This window comes from Schistocerca gregaria, unplaced genomic scaffold, assembly GCF_023897955.1.
Source record: "Schistocerca gregaria isolate iqSchGreg1 unplaced genomic scaffold, iqSchGreg1.2 ptg000178l, whole genome shotgun sequence".
NCBI lineage: Eukaryota > Metazoa > Arthropoda > Insecta > Orthoptera > Acrididae > Schistocerca > Schistocerca gregaria.
In genome coordinates, this window is record NW_026061728.1 from 19,377,866 (window position 1) to 19,396,946 (window position 19,081).

The following is a 19,081-nucleotide window of genomic DNA, read 5'->3' on the forward strand; positions in this document are numbered from 1 at the left end:
AGCAGGTAGGTTAGAAAATTGGTGAAGTTCGGTGGCAGGAGGAACAAGACTTTTGGTCAGGTGACTACAGGGCTATAAACACAAAATCAAATAGAGGTAGTGCAGGAGTAGGTTTAATAATGAGTAGGAAAATATAAATGCGGTTAGGCTACTACAAACTGCATAGTGATAGCATTATTGTGGCCAAGATAGATGCGAATCCCACAGCTACTACAGTAGTACAAGTTTATAGGCCAACTAGCTCTGCAGATGATGACTAAATTGAAGAAATGTATGATGAGATAAAAGAAGTTATTCAGATAGTGAAGAGAGGTGAAAATTTAATAGTCATGGGTGATTGGAATTCGAGTGTAGGTAAAGGGAGAGAAGGAAACATAGTAAGTGGATATGGATTGGGGCTTGGTAGAATTTTGCACAGAGTCCAACTTAATCATAGCTAACACTTGGTTTAAGAATCATGAAAGAAGGTTGTATACATGGAAGAACCCTGGAGATACTAAAAGGTATCAGATAGATTATATAATGGTAAGACAGACATTTTGGAACCAGGTTTTAAATTGTAAGACATTTCCAGGGGCAGAGGTGGACTCTGACCACAATCTAATGGTTATGACCTGTAGATTAAAACTGAAGAAACTGCAAAAAGTTGCGAATTTATGGAGATGGGACCTGGATAAACTGAAAGAACCAGAGGTTGTAAAGAGTTTCACGGAGAGCATAAGGGAACAATTGACAGGAATGGGGGAAAGAAATACAGTAGAAGAAGAATGGCTAGCTTTGAGAGATTAAGTAGTGAAGGCAGCAGAGGATCAAGTAGGTAAAAATACGAGGGCTGCTAGAAATCCTTGGGTGACAGAAGAAATATTAAATTTAATTGATGAAAGGAGAAAATATAAAAATGCAATAACTGAAGCAGGCAAAAAGGAAATCAAACATCTCAACAAACAGATCGACAGGAAGTACAAAATGGCTAAGCAGGGATGGCTAGAGGACAAATGTAAGGATGTAGAAGCTTATCTCACTAGGGGTAAGATAGATACTGCCTACAGGAAAATTAAAGAGACCTTTGGAGATAAGAGAACGACTTGTATGAACATCAAGAGCTCAGATGGAAACCCAGTTCTAAGCAAAGAAGGGAAAGCAGAAAGGTAGAATGAGTATATAGAGGGTCTATACAAGGGTGATGCACTTGGGGACAATATTATGGAAATGGAAGAGGATGTAGATGAAGATAAAATGGGAGATAGGATACTGTGTGAAGAGTTTGACAGAGCATTGAAAGACCTGGGTCGAAACGAGGCCCCCAGAGTAGACAACATTCCATTGGAGCTACTGACAGCCTCGGGAGAGCCAGTCCTGACAAAACTCTTACCATCTGGTGAGCAAGATATATGAAACAGGCGAAATACCCTCAGACTTCAAGAGGAATATAATAATTCCAATCCCAAAGAAACCAGGTGTTGACAGATGTGAAAATTACTGAACAATCACTTTAATAAGCAACAGCTGCAAAATACTAACATGATTTCTTTACAGACGAATGGAAAAAATAGTAGAAGCTGACTTCAGGGATGATCAGTTTGGATTCTGTAGAAATACTGGAACACATGAGGCAATACTGACCTTACGACTTATCTTAGAAGAAAGATTAAGGAAAGGCAAACCTATGTTTCTCGCATTTGTAGACTTAGAGAAAGCTTTTGACAATGTTGATTGGAACACTCTCTTTCAAATTCTAAAGGTGGCAGGGGTAAAATACTTGGAGCGAAAGGTTATTTGCGATTTGTACAGAAACCAGATGGCAGCCATAAGAGTCGAGGGGCATGAAATAGTAGCAGTGGTTGGGAAGGGAGTGAGACAGGGTTGTAGCCTCTCACTGATGTTATTCAATCTGTATATTAAGCAGGCAGTAAAGGAAACAAAATAAAAATTCAGAGTAGGTATTAAAATCCATGAGGAAGAAATAAAAACTTTGAGATTTGCCGATGACATTGTAATTCTGTCAGAGACAGCAAAGGACTTGGAAGAGCAGTTGAATGGAATGGAGAGTGTCTTGAAAGGAGTATATAAGATGAACATCAACAAAAGCAAAATGAGGATAAGGAAATGTACTCGAATTAAGTTGGGTGATGCTGAGGGAATTAGATTAGGAAATGAGACACTTAAAGTAGTAAAGGAGTTTTGCTATTTGGAAGCAAAATAACTGATCATGGTCAAAGTAGAGAGGATATAATATGTAGACTGGCAATGGTAAGGAAGGCATTTCTGAAGAAGATAAATTTGTTAGCATTGAGTATAGATTTAAGTGACAGGAAGTCATTTCTGAAAGTATTTGTATGGAGTGTAGCCATCTATGGAAGTGAAACATGGACGATAACTCGTTTGAACAAGAAGAGGATGCAAGTTTTCTAAATGTGGTGCTAAAGAAGAATGCTGAAGATTAGATATGTAGATCATATAACTAATGAGGAGATATTGAATAGGTGTGGGGAGAAGAAAAGTTTGTGGCACAACTTGACCAGAAGAAGGAATCGGTTGGTAGGACATGTTCTGAGGCATCAAGAGATCGTCAATTTAGTATTGGAGGCCAGTGTGGAGGGTAAAAATCGTAGAGGGAGACCAAGAGATGAATACACCAAGCAGACTCAGAAGGATGTAGGTTGCAGTAGGTACTGGGAGATGAAGAAGCTTGCACATGATAGAGTAGCAGGGAGAGGTGCATCAAACCAGTCTCAGGACGGAAGACCACAACAACAACAGTGTAATGGACGAAATGCGATGAATCTGATTTTGTAATAACCTTACCAACAAAGATATGCCTATGAGGGAGGAGCTTATTGCAGCATCTCTCAGAAATACTTCACATAGGGAAATTGATGAAACACGATGATTCTGGCTTTGTAGTAACCATACCAACAAAGAGATGCAAATGAGTGAAAAGCTTTCTTCAGCTTCTCTCAGAAATACTGCCTATAGGGTAAAGGGTGAAGTGCAATGATTCTGGCTTCATAGTAACTATACCAAGAAAGACATGCAAAGGAGAGAGGAACTTTCTGTAGCTTCTCTCAGAAATGTTTCACATCGGGTATGGATGAAATACGATGATTCTGGCTTTGTAGGAACCCTAACATCAGAGAGATGCCTATGAGGGAGGAGCTTCCTGCAGCTTCTCTTTTATGCTTCACATCGGGTAATGGATGAAATGCAATGATTGTGTCTGTGTACTAATCATTCCAACAAAGAGATGCAAGTGAGGGAGGACCTTTCTGCAGCTTCCCTCTGACATACTTAACATAGGGTAATGGATGAAAAAGATTATTCTGACTTTCTAGTAACCATACCAACAAAGAGACGCAAGTGAGGGAGGAGCTTTCTTTGGCTTCTCCCATAAAAACTTCACATCAGGTAATGGATGAAATGTAATGATTGTGTCTGTGTACTAATCATGCCAACAAACAAAAGCAAGTAAGGGAGGAGCTTCCTGCATCTTCTCTCTGAAAAACTTCACATAGGGTAATGAATGAAATGTGATTATTCTGGCTTTGCAGTAACCATACCAAAAAAGAGACGCAATTAAGGGAGGAGCTTTCAGTGGCTTCTATAATAAATACCTCACATCAGTTAATGGATGAAATATAATGATCGTTTCTGTGTACTAATCATACCAAAACAGAGATGCAAGTTTTGGAGGATCTTCCAGCAGCTTTCTCTCAGAAATACTTCACTTAAGGTAACGGATGAAATGTGATGATCCTGGCTTTCTAGTAACCATACCAACAAAGAAATGCAAATGAGGGAGGAGCTTTCTGTAGTTTCCCTCAGAAATACTTCACATCAGGTAATGGATGAAATGTAATGATTGTGTCTGTGTACTAATCATACCACAAAGTAGATGCAGGTGACTGAGAAGCTTTCCGCAGGTTCTCTCTGAAATACTTCGGGTAGGGTAATTTTAATGATTCTGGCTTTGTAGTAACCATAGCAACAAGCAATGCAAATGAGAGTAGAGCTTACTGTAGCTTCCCTCAGAACTACTTCACATCTGGTAATGGAGGAAATGTAATGATTGTGTCTGTGTACTAATCATACCAACAAACAAATGCAAGTGAAGGAGGAGTTTCCCGTACCTTTTCTCTGAAATACATTTCAGAGGGTAATGGATGAAATGCAATGATTCTGGCTTTGTAGTAACCATACCAACAGTCAAACACAAATGAGGGCGGAGCTTCCTGCAGCCTGTGTCTGAAATAAATCCCAAAGGGTAATGCATGAAATGCAATTATTCTGGCTTTGTAGTAACCATACCAACAATCAAACCAAAACGAGGGGGAGCTTTCTGTAGCTTTTCTCAGAAATACTTCACATAGAGTAATAGATGAAATGTGATGATTATGGCTTTGTAGTAACCATAACAACAAACAAACGCAAATGAGGCACTACGTTTCTGCAGCTTCTCTATGAAATACATCTCATGGGGTAATAGATGAAATGTGACGGTTCGGCTTTGTAGAACCATACCAACAAACAAACGCAAATAAGGGAGGAGCTTTTTGTAGCTTCCGTCAGAAATAATTCACATCAGGTAATGGATGAAATGTAATGATTGTGTCTATGTACTAATCATAGCAACAAACAGATGTAAGTGAGGAAGGAGCTTTCAGCAGCTTCTCTCTGAAATACATCACATAGGGAAATAGATGAAACACGTTGATTCTGGTTTTGTAGTAACCATACCAACAAACAAACCTAAATGAGGGAGGACCTTTCTGTAGCTTCCCTCAGAAGAACTCAACATCAGCTAATGGATGAAATGTAAGGATTGTGTCAGTGTACTAATCATACCAACAAACAAATGCATGTGAGGGAGGAGCTTTCTGCAGCTTCTCTCTGTAATACATCACATTGGGTAATAGGTAAAATGCAATGATTCTGGCTTAGTAGTAAACTTACCAACAAATGCACGCCAATGAGGGAGGAGCTTTCAGTAGCTTCCCTCAGAAATACTTCACATCAGGTGATGGATTAAATATAAAGACTGTGATGGTGTACCAATCATATCAATAAACAGATGCAAGTGAGGGAGGAGCTCTCCGTAGCTTCTATCCGAAATACACCACATAGGGTAAATAATGAAATACAATGATTTTGGCTTTGTAATAACCATCCTATCAAACTAAGGCAAATGAGGGAGAAGCTTTCTGTAGCTTTTCTCAGAAATACTTCACATAGGGTAATAGATGAAGTGTGTTTATTCTGGCTTTGTAGTAACAATACTAACAAACAAACGCAAATTATGGGGCAACTTTCTGTAGCTACCATCAGAAATACTTCACATCAGGTAATGGATGAAATGTAATAATCGTGTCTGTGTACTAATCATACCAACAAACTGATGCAGGTGAGGGAAGAGCTTTCTGCAGCTTCTCTGTGAAACACATCACATAGGGTAATGGGTGAAATGCAATGATTTTTACTTTGTAGTAACCATACCAACAAGCAAATGCAAATGAGGAAGGAGCTTTCTGTAGCTTCCCACAGAAATACTTAACATCAGGAAATGGATGAAATGTAATGATTGTGTCTGTGTACTAATCATACAAAAAATCAGATGCAGTTGAGGGAGTTGCTTTCTGCAGCTTCACTCTGAAATACATCACATAGGGTAATGGATGAAATACATTGATTCTGAATTTGTAGTACCCATACCAACAAACAACGCAAATGAGGGAGGAGCTTTCTGTAGCTCTCCTCAGAAATACTTCACATAGGGTAATAGATGAAATGCGATGATTCTGGCTTTGTAGTAACCATACCAACAAACAAACGCAAATCAAGGAGGAGCTTTCTGTAGCTACCCTCAGAAATATTTCATATCAGGTATTGGATGAAATGGAATCATTGTGTCGGTGTACTAATCATAAGAACAAACAGATGCATGTGAGGGAGGAGCTTTCTGCAGCTTCTCTCAGAAATACTTCATATAAGGTTTGTTTACTAATCATATCATCAATCAGAAGAATGTGAGGGAGGAGCTCTCTGCATTTTCTCTCTGAAATACAACACATAGGGTTATAGATGAAATGCGATGATTCTGGCTTTCAAGTAACCGTACCAACAAACAAACGCAAGTGAGGGAAGAGCTTTTTGTAGCTTTTCTCAGAAATATTTCACATAGGGTGATAGATGAAATGCGATGATTCAGGTTTTGTAGTAACCATACCAACAAACAAACGCAAATGAGGGAGGAGCTTTCTGTAACTTACCTCAGAAATATTTCACATCAGATAATGGTTGAAATGTAATGACTGTAGTAACCATACATAGGGTAATGGATGAAATGCTATGATTTAGGCTTTGGGGTAACCATACCAACAAACAAAATCCATAAAGGAAACGTAATGATTGTGTCTCTGTACTAATCATACCGAACAAAGGGATTCAATTGAGGGATTAGCTTTCTGCAGCTTCCCTCAGAAATAATTCACATCAGGTAATGGATGAAATGTAATGATTGTGTCTGTGTACTAATCATACCAACAAACAGGTGCAAGTGAGGGAGGAGCTTTCTGCAGCTTCTCTCTGAAATACATCACATATTGTAATTGGTGGAATGCAATGAATCTGGCTTTGTAGTAACCATACCAACAAACAGATGCAGGTGAGGGAAGAGCTTTCTGAAGCTTCTCTCTGAAATACGTTTTATAGTGTAATAGATGAAATGCAATGATACAGGCTTTGAAGTAACCATACCAACAAACTTATGCAAATGAGGGAGAATCTTCCTGTAGCTTCGATCAGACATACTTCACATCAGGTAATGGACGAAGTGTAATGATTGTGTCTGTTTACTAATCATACCAACAAACAGATGCAAGTGAGGGAGGAGCTTTTTGCAGCTTCTTTCGGAAATACTTCACATAGGACAATAGCTGAAATGCAATTATTCGTGCTTTGTAGTAACCATACCAACAAACAAACACAAATCAGGGAGGAGCTTCCTGTACCTCTTCTGAGAAATATTTCACATAGGGTAATAGATTAAATGCAATGATTCTATCTTTGTAGTAACCATACCAACAATCAAACGCAAATGAGGGAGGAGCTTTCTGTAGCTTACCTCAGAAATGCTTCACATCAGGTAATGGATGAAATATAAGGATTGTGTCTTTGTACTAATCATTCCAACAAACAGATGCAAGTGAGGGAGGAGCTTTCTGCACCTTCTCTCTTAAATGAAATGCGATGATTCTGGCTTTGTAGTAACCATACCCACAAACAAATGCCAATGAGTGAGGACCTTTCAGTAGCTTTTCTCAGAAACATTTCACATAGGGTGATAGATGAAATGCCATGATTCTGATTTTGTAGGAACCATACCAACAAACAAACCAAATGAGGGAGGAGCTTTCTGTAGCTTCCCTCAGAAATATGTCACATCAGGTAATGGATGAAATGTAATGATTGTAGTAACCATACATAGGGTAATGGATGAAATGCAATGATTTAGGCTTTGGAGTAACCATACCAACAAACAAAATCCATAAAAGAAATGTAATGATTGTGTCTCTGTACTAATCATACCAAACAAAGGGTTCAATTGAGGGATTAGCTTTCTGCAGCTTCCCTCAGAAATAATTCACATCAGGTAATGGATGAAATGTAATGATTGTGTCTGTGTACTAATCGTACCACATAGTGTATGCTGCCGTGGTGTGTGCCTCGCCCTTGCCTTCGGCTGTAATTGGCACAGTGCCCGAAGGGCTCAGTCCCTCCGGAGGCCTAGCGCCACCACTGTTATTCCATCTTAGCCACGTATCACGGCTCTGGCATTGTCTACACTGACGGTTCGATGGTTGCTGGTCGTGTCTTTTATGCCCTAACTCTAGGGGACCATTGTGAACAACTGTCATTGCCGGTTGGCTCAGCTTTTACACTGCTGACGTGGTCACCATCTTTCGAGCTCTAGAATATCTCCGCTCCTGCTCAGGTGAGTCCTTCATTATCTGTGGTGATTACCCGAGCGGATTACCAGCTCTCGACCAGTGTTTCCCTCGTTCTCGTCTGGTGATTCCTATCCAGTTGTCCCTGCATAATCTTGCCCGTTGCGGCAGATCTGTTGTCTTTGTTTGGAACCCAGGCCATTTTGGGATACCTTGCAATGAAACTGTTGACTGCCTGGCGAAAGAGACCACCAGTAAAGCATCTCTGGAGATTAGCCTCCCGGCGACTGATTTGCGGGCACTATTACGCCACGAAGTTTTAGATTTATGGGACAGTGATTGGCGCAACCTGCCCATGCCAAACAATCTCCGTCATAACAAGGAGACGATGACTGTGTGGTGTCCATCCATGCAATCCACCGCAGGGACTCAGTCATCCTTTGCTGTCTCCGCATTGGCCACACCTGACTGATGCACAGTTATTTCCTGTGTCGTGAGGATCAACCTCTTTGTCGTTGTGGGGCGTCCTTGACAGTGGTCCATATTCTGTTGGAGTGCGCCCTTTTAACTGTGCTCAGGCAGACTTTTGCGCTGGCTGAAATGCTCTCTGCGCTTTTAACTGATGACTGTTCCATAGCGGACTTAGTTTTGCGTTTTATTCGGGCAGGGGGATTTTATCGCTTAATGTAAATGTGTGTGTTTTTGTGTTGATTCTGGCCTATGGGCTACGATTTTAGTCTGCTTTTTTTAATGTGTTTCTCGGTGGTTGGCTTTTCCTTTTCTGTTTCTATGGTCGGCCACCCACCGTCACACTCCGTGCAATTTTAGTTCGTCTTGTCTGGTCTTTGTCTCAGTTTCTCTCGTTCTGTGTCATCTGTCCTCTCGTTTGTTGATTGTTCTTATTCTCTGTGGGTGTTTTTAGTATTAGAAAAAGGGACCGATGACCGTAGCAGTCTAGTCTCTTTAACCCCCACAAACCAACCAATCCTAAGATGTCTACCTCAGTTGGAGATGAAATGTCAGAAATAATTTTATTCATCAACCATGCCGTCCTCCCACAAGCCAGTCCAGAAGTTTTGACTAATGTGAACAGTCGCTGTTAAAGCCTATGTTGTGTAAATGTGTGCTTGTCTCCTGAAGTGTACCTGGTGAAAGGAGGAGTAGGAGGTGGGTTAAAGCTCGTGGTGTGAGTAGCTTCGCAGTATTATCTATCCTTCACGTAATATGTGTTTTCATTCTTGATAAAACACTGAATATTAGTCATCGACAAAGTTTTTTGTTGTAGCTCGTGTATTTAGAGGAAACAGTCTTATCCTGGCGTACATGTTTCCTTGGGATTGAACTAGAATGTCATGAATTTCAGCTACAGTCTCCAACTGTTTTCACTATTTAACTTAAATTATTATAGGACCTGTCTGAGGAAATGTGTGTCAAGTAATGTACTTCAAAAGGCCTTTCTGCTGTGCTCTAAGTCCTCATGTTCATATACAGGATTGAAGCAGTTGAGAGTTGAGTGTTGAATCACGGTTCTGCACTATCCCCGATGACCACTGTCAGCACGTGTGGCGGCAGCTTGGGGGACATTCCACTCTTCCAGTGTTTTGGAAAGGCACAGTATGGCCAGAAAATGGTTATGACTGTAGGTTGCAGTTGATAGTGATTGAGGGAACTGTGACGGAACAACAACCTTTCAGATGTCGATAATCCTCGTGTTACATCTTGTATGACAGTATCGTGATGTTATTTCCAACACAACAGTGCTCATCCACATAGTGACATGTGTATGTATCAATTGTATGCATGGTATTAGCTGCTCCCATAGTCAGCAAAATCCTTAGATATGTTCCCTGCAGAGCATATGTGGCACGAGCTTGGACGTAAACTCTGCCCCAGTGTCAGTATCTAGAATATTGTGGACCATTACAACTGTTTGAGGCCAGCTTGCCCGAGGAAGGAATCTAGTGGCCTTATGACACCCTCCCAAACAAACAAGTGTATGCAAGAAGGGCAATTGGGTGCATGTCATATTGATAAGTGAGCTCATACTGCCAAGTTCTTTGTAAATCTGACTCAATTTTGTAATCACTAAAGTAACATCACATACCGTCGGAACCCATGGCATTTCTTTTCTTTCTGTGAATTTCAATTTCTTAGCTGGGCAGTGTTTATGAACATCTTGGGCTGAAAGAAAATTAGCATGATATAGAGACGTAAAACTATTAGAGACGTAATTAAATGTAAAAGTGTCACTAAAAACATATTTAAAGTGAAAAGCCTGAAAAAACACCAAGTTGTGTGTCCAGAAAATCTGTATCACAATGGGTTAACAGTGAGCAGCAACTGCAACCAAATGGGAAAATTATCTTCTTCCGGCTCAGGATGTTGTAGCAGATTTTCCGCAACTTCACATTCCTAATGCTTCTGTATATTTTTTCCTGTTTCTACAAAGTCCATTCCTGGCAACTATAATTAAAATGATCCAAGTCACTGTCCTTCTTTGTATACTAAGGTGTCTGTCTGTAAATAATTTACTCTTATTTCTGGAGGCTTGGGCATTCCAATTCTTCTCTTAATATCCACTAGCTTCTGCCCTCAACTATGTTGGCACGGATCTTGAACCTGCATGAATTTTGAGTAGCCCTGAAGCTTATTATCCATGGGAAAAATGGATATAAAGAACTGAAAGTGAAGTTGTCAAAACGATGCAATGGTAAAGAATTGATATGTTTCTAAGCACAGATACAGATATTTGAAGTATGAAATAGCAAAACGCCTGGATAGGGGAACAAGCTAGTGGCGTTTTTAATGAAAATACAAAAAATTAAAGAATCTGTAGTTACAAATAAGTCAGTTCTTTACTGTTGCACCCTTTTGACAGTGTCACCTTCAGTCTTTTATATCTGTTTTCTTGCTAATAAGCTTCAGGATATTTATGAACATTCATGTCAATGAAGTCGTTTGCTTAATAAGCTTACCAGTGACAATAGTTAAAGTAATTTGTGAATGAATTCAAGAATGTCTGTGGGTAATGGAATTAAACTGTTAACATTAGTAAGATTTTGGAAAGTTTCATCATCATAATACTATTTACTACTTTTTACTGATTTTTCTCATTTCTGGTCCCGGTTTGTTTTGTTTAGTTTTATAAAACTTCCACTGTCCCGATGTTTTTTTCTTCCAGTATAATGAAATGATGCTTATATGAAACTGAGTTGATCCACATAAAGCACTTGCAGTACCTTGCAGGCCTGCATACAATAAAAAGTATTTAATATTGCATTTTTTTGTAATCAGTTCAGCATGCAACTCTTTATACATAACCTGTCAGTAGCTGCCCACAGAGTTATTTTCAATTCTCCTGTAATTAAATAACATAAAACATGATAAATAGATGTAAAAACTTTTTATAATACGGAAAAATGCCTGTACACCATTATTATTTGCAGTATGTAGATAGTCACAGGATATGTGATGCATTCCCTTATGGATCTGAGTTACTGGGTACACATTTGTTTCCATACAATTCGGGCCCACATAGTTAAATGTACAGTTCAGTTTATCATGTTTTATAGATAATTTCACTTCAAAATTTCTCTGAGGGTTGAAATGCTTTTATAAATATGTAATGTTGGATCATTGGCTGTTGTCAGCTTAGCATATAATTTTAATGGTCTTTTATCCATTCTGGATCTTTCTGAACTCAACAGCTGTGAACAAATGTTGATTAAGAATGCAACCAACCATGAGTACTTCTAAGAGTATTAATTTAAATGCCATTACCAGTCTCAAGCTATTATGGCTGTCTACAGGTTTTTATTTTATTTACTTACTTTTTTTAAGTAATTGCAACAATGTGCTAATATACATGTATTTGATAAAATATAAAATGAAATACTTACATACCCTCGATTTGTTTTGTCGGTATCATTTAGGCTTTCTTTGGTCCTTAAGCATTTTCAGCATGACACACGAAGAGTTAAGAATGATAGACAATGCACTTCTTCTAAACAATCCACTGTGTTGTGCACACACTTCACAGTATTTTTCATCAGTTGCAGCCTTTGACAAGTACTTCACATGTAATGATTTTGCTTACAGTGAAAAGTCTATCCACTGACCAAAGATATCACTCATTTCTCAACAAGGAAACATCTCATCTACTGTATGTTAAGTAAAGAATGTGTGGACGATGCAAATCTAAATAACAGAAAAATGCTTTGTCCAGAAAAGTGCACTTCTTACAGGTGAGGAACTCTAATTGTAGCATGTCATAGGAGAAATTAACAAGAAGATTTATCAGGCTACTCTGGAGAAGCAATGGCATGTGTTTTGATTTTGGTCCCTGACAATATCCTTCAATTGATGTTAAGTTGGGCAGCTAGTATAATAAGGATACCCTTGTTCAGAGTCCTAACACAGACCAATCATGTTTAATTTGTGTGAAAAGTGCAATGAACATTTTCAGGATTGTTTGTTAGCCAGCTGTAGTTGCTCATTTAGAATTTGCTGAGGTGAACTGAAGGTGTGAATGCATATTTCTATTTATTTTAAGATGCCCATTTTCCTCCATAAGTTAGTTGTATATTTTGTTTGTAGATTACCTTTAGTGTTTGAAATGCTGTATCTATATTGAGGCATGTGAGTGGCAGTTGCATATGTAGTTAAATGTTTTTAGTCTAAAAGCATCCTTTTATTTATGATATCTTGAAGTTGCTGCCAGTCAGGCCAAGATAAAACCTGATGCAGTTGTTACAATCAGTACTGTGTATTCCTCAGTTTTTAGAGACCCAGCCCAATGCTTTTGGTTTTAAGTACTATGTTATGTTGCAGCATTTAGTGTGCATCTATAGGCTTTAAGTCGAAATTGTGCAGAAAATATTAGTAAGTTACCAGATTCAACCATAGAATGTTTATGAAATATTACATATGTCATGTTAATTGAAAGAGGAAAGAGTTTTTTAATTAACTAATCCATACATACAGCAATAACATCTTTTACAGTTGTAGATGATGATGATCTGCTGTTAATTTTGAAGTGTTTTGTACAATTTTTTATACACATTGCCAAACAATTTTACAATTTACGTAAAAAAAAAATACAGTTTGTGTCGCATAACTACACACTGGGTGAGCGAATATTTGTAGTTTGGGCACTGACTTTCAGCTGTCTTAAGTACCTTGACAATACTTTTAGCATCCCCTTGTATTCTTTGTATTGTCTGTTTAGCCCATTTGAAAAAGCAGAGTCATTAGCTCACAACAATGTTAAGATGACAAAATTGTATTAAGTATGGAAATTATCCATCACAGACACTGCGTGCAGAATTTCACATTATTTCTAATTAAATAATAATAATTTTTTCAATGCCTGCTTGATGTTACATAAATAATCATGGACTTTTTAGTATTAACTATTTGAGAGGTATGCTTCATTTTTTTTAATATCAGGGTATTAATTCATACAAAAAATTTATGGTGCAGTTTTATTCCTTTGTAGAAAATACTGGCTGCTGTTTTGTTTATCTTGAAACATGAGTCGGACAAAACTGACATTTACTCAGATCATGTGAATACTGCTGTTTGTGAGATAACTGCTTTGTTCTGTATAAGCCAAAAATATTGTTATTCAGTCTGATATTATGTAATTGCCTAAACTATGAGGTTTGTGGTGGGATTATTTGGGACAGAGATGCTACATATTAGTATGTTGTGCTAACAATAATGTTAAATGAATGACTTACAGGGGATGATGTGAAGTTTGCACTATGTGCAGATTTAGACTGCTCAGCTATAACTGAAGTTGTATTTAACAAATGTTGAAAATTGATCTTCTACCTTAGACTTATAATTACCTTTGATGTTTACATTCTGTATGTAGCAAACATCACTAGAGAAATCTGCCATTGCGCTGCTTGTAAATGTTGTAACTGTTTGATAGTAATTTGTCATGTTGACATAATGATTATTCCTTAATCTAGAATGTTTCTAGTTACGTAAGTACTTTTATTCACGTTATATAGTAACCTGTTTATACATTATGTATGTAAATGTTTATTGTTCGCTAGGAAACTTAAGTTTGGGTCAACAGAATTCCCAACAGACAGTTATAATTTATGATAATAATTAAAATAGTTTATGCACAATTATCTTAAAATATTCAAAAATTAAATGTAAACTTAGTAACAATCAGATTAATGCTTAAAGACATTCTTTCCTTTCTTACTGTACACTGATTTCTGCAGGCATTTTTGAGTGTAAAGATGCCTTGCTGGTACCTGGTACTTAATGCTGTAAATGTTAGCTATGTTAGCTTCAGTTTTGCTTGGTTACTTTATATTTGTATGCATCATATGGGACAAGTCAAAACAATACTACTTTTGTGTAAAACAAATGAGCTCTGTATTCGCATGTTAACAATACTATCAGAGGTGATGACATTCTGTGATCATCAGAAACGTCATTTCTATGATGTTTCTGGATGTAACAGCAAAACTAGTGCTGCAATCGGGCTGATTTGGCGATGGGACTAGTGCTACAATGGGACTGGCGTGAAGATGAAAATGTTCTTGAGTGGATAACCCTCTCTGGGGTGCAAGAATTTCTCTTGATAGGTGTGCAGCCACCAGGATTACGCTCTGTTCATAGCTGTATTGGACATTCCATATTTCTTAGACTCCTGGATCAATCTGTACTGCTATCATGCTGTCTACCACACCCTGTTCTTTGTACCTCCCTCTGCAGGTGCAGTGGGTAACATGACACTTGTGAAGAGGCTACAGTTTCCTTTCCAAGAGAAAATTGGTCCTACACAGACCCATCCTCACTCCACCCATGAACAACAGTTCTCAAATTTTATATGGATATGAATCTGTATGTGCATCAAAGCCCTTCTTATGCAGCACAAGACATGGGTAGCCAACATACGTTTGCGGCACTGTGAACTGTAACTTGACAGCTTACCACTACCTTATCCAAGACTGCCTCTAAAGTAGTGGCAATAAAGGCTGTGCATATGTGGCATGTACTTCTTTTTGAGAACATCCATCAAGGGTTTCAGAGTATTTAATTCTACAGCATTGAATGTGTCACGAAGTGCTCTTTGACCCAGTTAAGTTATAACATTATATAAATAACACACAGCAGGGTGAACAGTATTAATGGCAATGATAACAATGTCGATGACATGAACAACAATTATAATAGTCTATTCACTGGACAGTAAATTTGTAATTATTTATTTATTCTGTTAGATGAGTTGATTGTTAATCAGTGCAATGATGACTGCATTACCACCTGAAGCAAGACTGCTTAATACAAATTTCTGCTTTATTCAATAAATTTTTCGTGTGCACATATGTTGCTGCAACAATAAAGTAAAATTAAATGATATGATTGAATTGTTCATTTGATGGAATTCTGTATTCATTTGGATGTTAAATACACCAGTGTATCATTTCTTTAATGCCTCATCTGAATCCTTGTCACTATTGCCATTTTTATCTCGAATTTATGTATAGCATTGCCTAACACTTGTTTGTAATTTAGTTTTCAAAGCTATAATTGTAAAAAAAAAAAGTTGTTTGTGTTTAATATGTTATTTAAGTTTAGTATGATGTTACACTGTTAGTATGTTCTGAACATTAAAGAATATTACTAACTATCCTGAAATACATTATTAAAGTTATCCCCTACTGTCACTCGCAGTGTTTTGTAAGTCATTGTAATATGTTGATGCTGATTTACACTTTTATGGCCACTTACCATTATTTTGTTACTGATCTCTTATAAAAGCATATTCTTGATTTACATACATCATCTATTTTTATATCTTTATTGCCTGCTGCGGAAAGTGGATGTTAACAATGTTGTTGAATTATAGTGTAAGCGGCTATGCCTTAATCCAGAAAGAAATAAAAATATGTTTGACATGTATAGGTATTTTAATTCATCTCCCTAAGGATATCTCACATATAACTTATTTCACCTCTGGCAGTGTTTATTAATTTGATGTGGTAGTCAGGAAGCAACCTCAAGATGTAAAACAAACTCTTGCAACGTTTTTGTCCATAAAATTTGGAATTGGGAAGAAAGGTAATGGTGGCAAGTGCTGTTATCAAATACACAACACTGAAATGGTTGTATTTGAGTGGTTATACACTACATTAGAACAGAATTTTCCAATAATCAAAATTTCTTTTGTGACAGCATTATGGGATAATTTTCTCCTATTCCCACATGAGGGTGCACAGATAGCTTGAGCATTTGGGAGCTTCTTCCATACTCAGTTAAGAGAGTTAGCTCTGCCAGTAACACTGTGACAGTTTTTTACATACAGAGGATGACAGTGTGCGGTTCAACAGGCAGGTCCTGTCAATAACAGAGAAGCTGTTGAAAGCTTGATTTCTCCCTAAAACCTTAAGGGGCAAGTAAATCTGAAAAACATATCTAAAAATTTCATTGTGTAGAAACAATTGTTACTCCTAAGTAACACACGGACGCAATAAATAAGCCCTGTTGTGGAAAATAAATTTACACTCATATTTAGGGTACGCTAATTATCACATTCGTTTAGGGAGTGACTCTTTATCATGTTAAGGCACCATTTTCCAAATTTTAAGTGGTATGTAAAATCTTGTGGCTTTTGCAAACTGAAAAAGAGGAACTTGCAGTTTATTCCATGCCATCGACAGGAAAACTGTTAAGGCCTAATGATGTAAACAGAAAGGTATACTAGGGTTTAACCTCCCATTCTTAATGATGCTTTCACCGTGCCCTCCCAGAAAGTGGGTGGTCACAAGTGCATGGCATACTGTCTCATCTGTTCCAAAACACAAATATTAGGGTATGAGATTGATAACCATTTACCATTCATTGTTCCACAGTGAGAAATATTCATTGGATTTTTCAGATTGGTGCAACAGGTAAATCAAATATACTGGTGCCCGTTGCAATTTATTGCTTCAAAATACCTATAGAAACAACTGTGGGAGCTCTCACACAGAATCTTTGGTTTGTCATCTCTCTGTAGTTATGTCTGGTATAGGCAGCGCACGATCCTCATCTCCATTCAACAACCTGTAGTAGTATTCATGGAAATCCGTAGGAAACCCACCGTTCCATAGTAACACTCTTGTCTCTCATTTGCTGTGAATAGATCTTTAAATTTGCTGCTGCACTTTGTACTTTCTTGATGCAGTGGACCTGCTGTGCAGTTCCAATACTTCTGGCCATGTAATTTTATTTCTGTTTGCAGATGATTGAGGACCGTAAGAAAGCACATATCTACTCAGACTCATGATAAAGTAATGTAACCACTCTTAACAAACTCCTCTAATGAGACGAGTGTTCAACGGAAACAATAGTATTCAGAATGAGATTTTCACTCTGCAGCGGAGTGTGCGCTGATATGAATCTTCCTGGCAGATTAAAACTGAAGGAAGGTATGAGACGGATACTGGCAGAAGTAAAGCTGTGAGTACCGGGCGTGAGTCGTGCTTCAGTAGCTCAGATGGTAGAGCACTTGCCCGCGAAAGGCAAAGGTCCCGAGTTCAAGTCTCGGTCGGGCACACAGTTTTAATCTGCCAGGAAGATTCAACAATGGTATTGTCAGGAATGCCCCTAGGGAAGTGTTTTCTGTAAACATAATGATTTGGCAGGCAGGGTGGGGAATAATCTGCGGTTGTTTGCAGATGATGCTATGATACAAGATGATTTAGACAACATTTATGGTTGTGTGTGTGTGTGTGTGTGTGTGTGTGTGTGTGTGTGTGTGTGTGTGTGTGTGTGTGTGTGTGAGAGGGAGAGGGAGAGGGAGAGGGAAAGAGAGAGAGAGAGAGAGAGAGAGAGAGAGAGAGAGAGAGAGAGAGAGAGAGAGAGAGAGAGAGAGAGAGAGAGAGAGAAGGATGTGTTAACGGTATGTTCAAATGACATGTAAGTTGTACATAGATGCTTTGGGAACTCGTACGGGAATCCCTGGAGAGAAAGCATTATTCTTTTTGAGGAACACTGTATAGAGAAATTTAGAGAACTGTCATCTAAAGCTGATTGCAGAATAATTCTACTGCCAGCAGCATACATTTTGCATATGAATTATAAAGATAAGCTATAAGATACTGGGGCTTACACAGACGCATATAGATATTCATTTCTCCCTCACTCTTTATGCGAGTGGAAGAGGAAAGGGAATGACTAGTAGTGGTACAGGGTACATGCACACTACAGCTGCTGGTGGAATATGTATGTAGGTGTGGCCAGGCTCATAACAGGAGCTGTCATTCAATCTTGCTGTGACAGAAAATTTTCTGGATCATTGTCACCAGTGTCCATTTTCTCCACGAGTTCAAAGACACTGCCAAGCCATGACTTCAACCCACAGGTGGACCTCCACAGCAGGGTGGAAGCACAAGCACTGCTGTGCCTTGCTGATCTTAATGAGTTAACTCCACTCTTCACAAATCTATACATACACGACAAAGGGCACACACGGTTGGTTGGCCCACACTTACTGATTACTTAAAATATGTTTTTAACAATTACGAATGTCGTTCCTCAGCGTGAGAGATAATAAATGCATTTCAAGTTCTTGTTAAGATTGATCACACTTATAACATTTCCAGTTAAGGGTAATAGTATGTAATTAATTCGTAAGGACATAGTTTATAACCATGTTTTGGTGGAAATAGTTTAACTGTTCTTTACCATAGGGAGTCACATGCTGATGCTGGGTTCTGTACTGCACTACGTTACTTCAAATCTGATTTGTGACAAATATTAAATGGTGTCTCTGTACAGGTTGACTTGTCATTTTCCAGCTAAGTCTCTTTACTTTTGACTATTTTGGAGACTATGACATTATTGTGACACAACATCACATTGCAGCTTTAAATATTTGTAGCACCAACATTTACAACTCAATTTTAGGACAGACACTGTGTACATATATTATTTTTGAGATGATATTGTCCCTTCTTTTATACCTCCATACAAAAATAGTATAGGTAATTTCCTCTATGTATCCGCCTGACCCCAGGTAACACCATCCCTCCTATGGGTCCGTCTATGTCCCCCTCACTTCCATACATAAAATGGGGTTCACTGAACTTAAAAATTGAAACTATATCTCTTTCTGTGTCAAAAGTGTC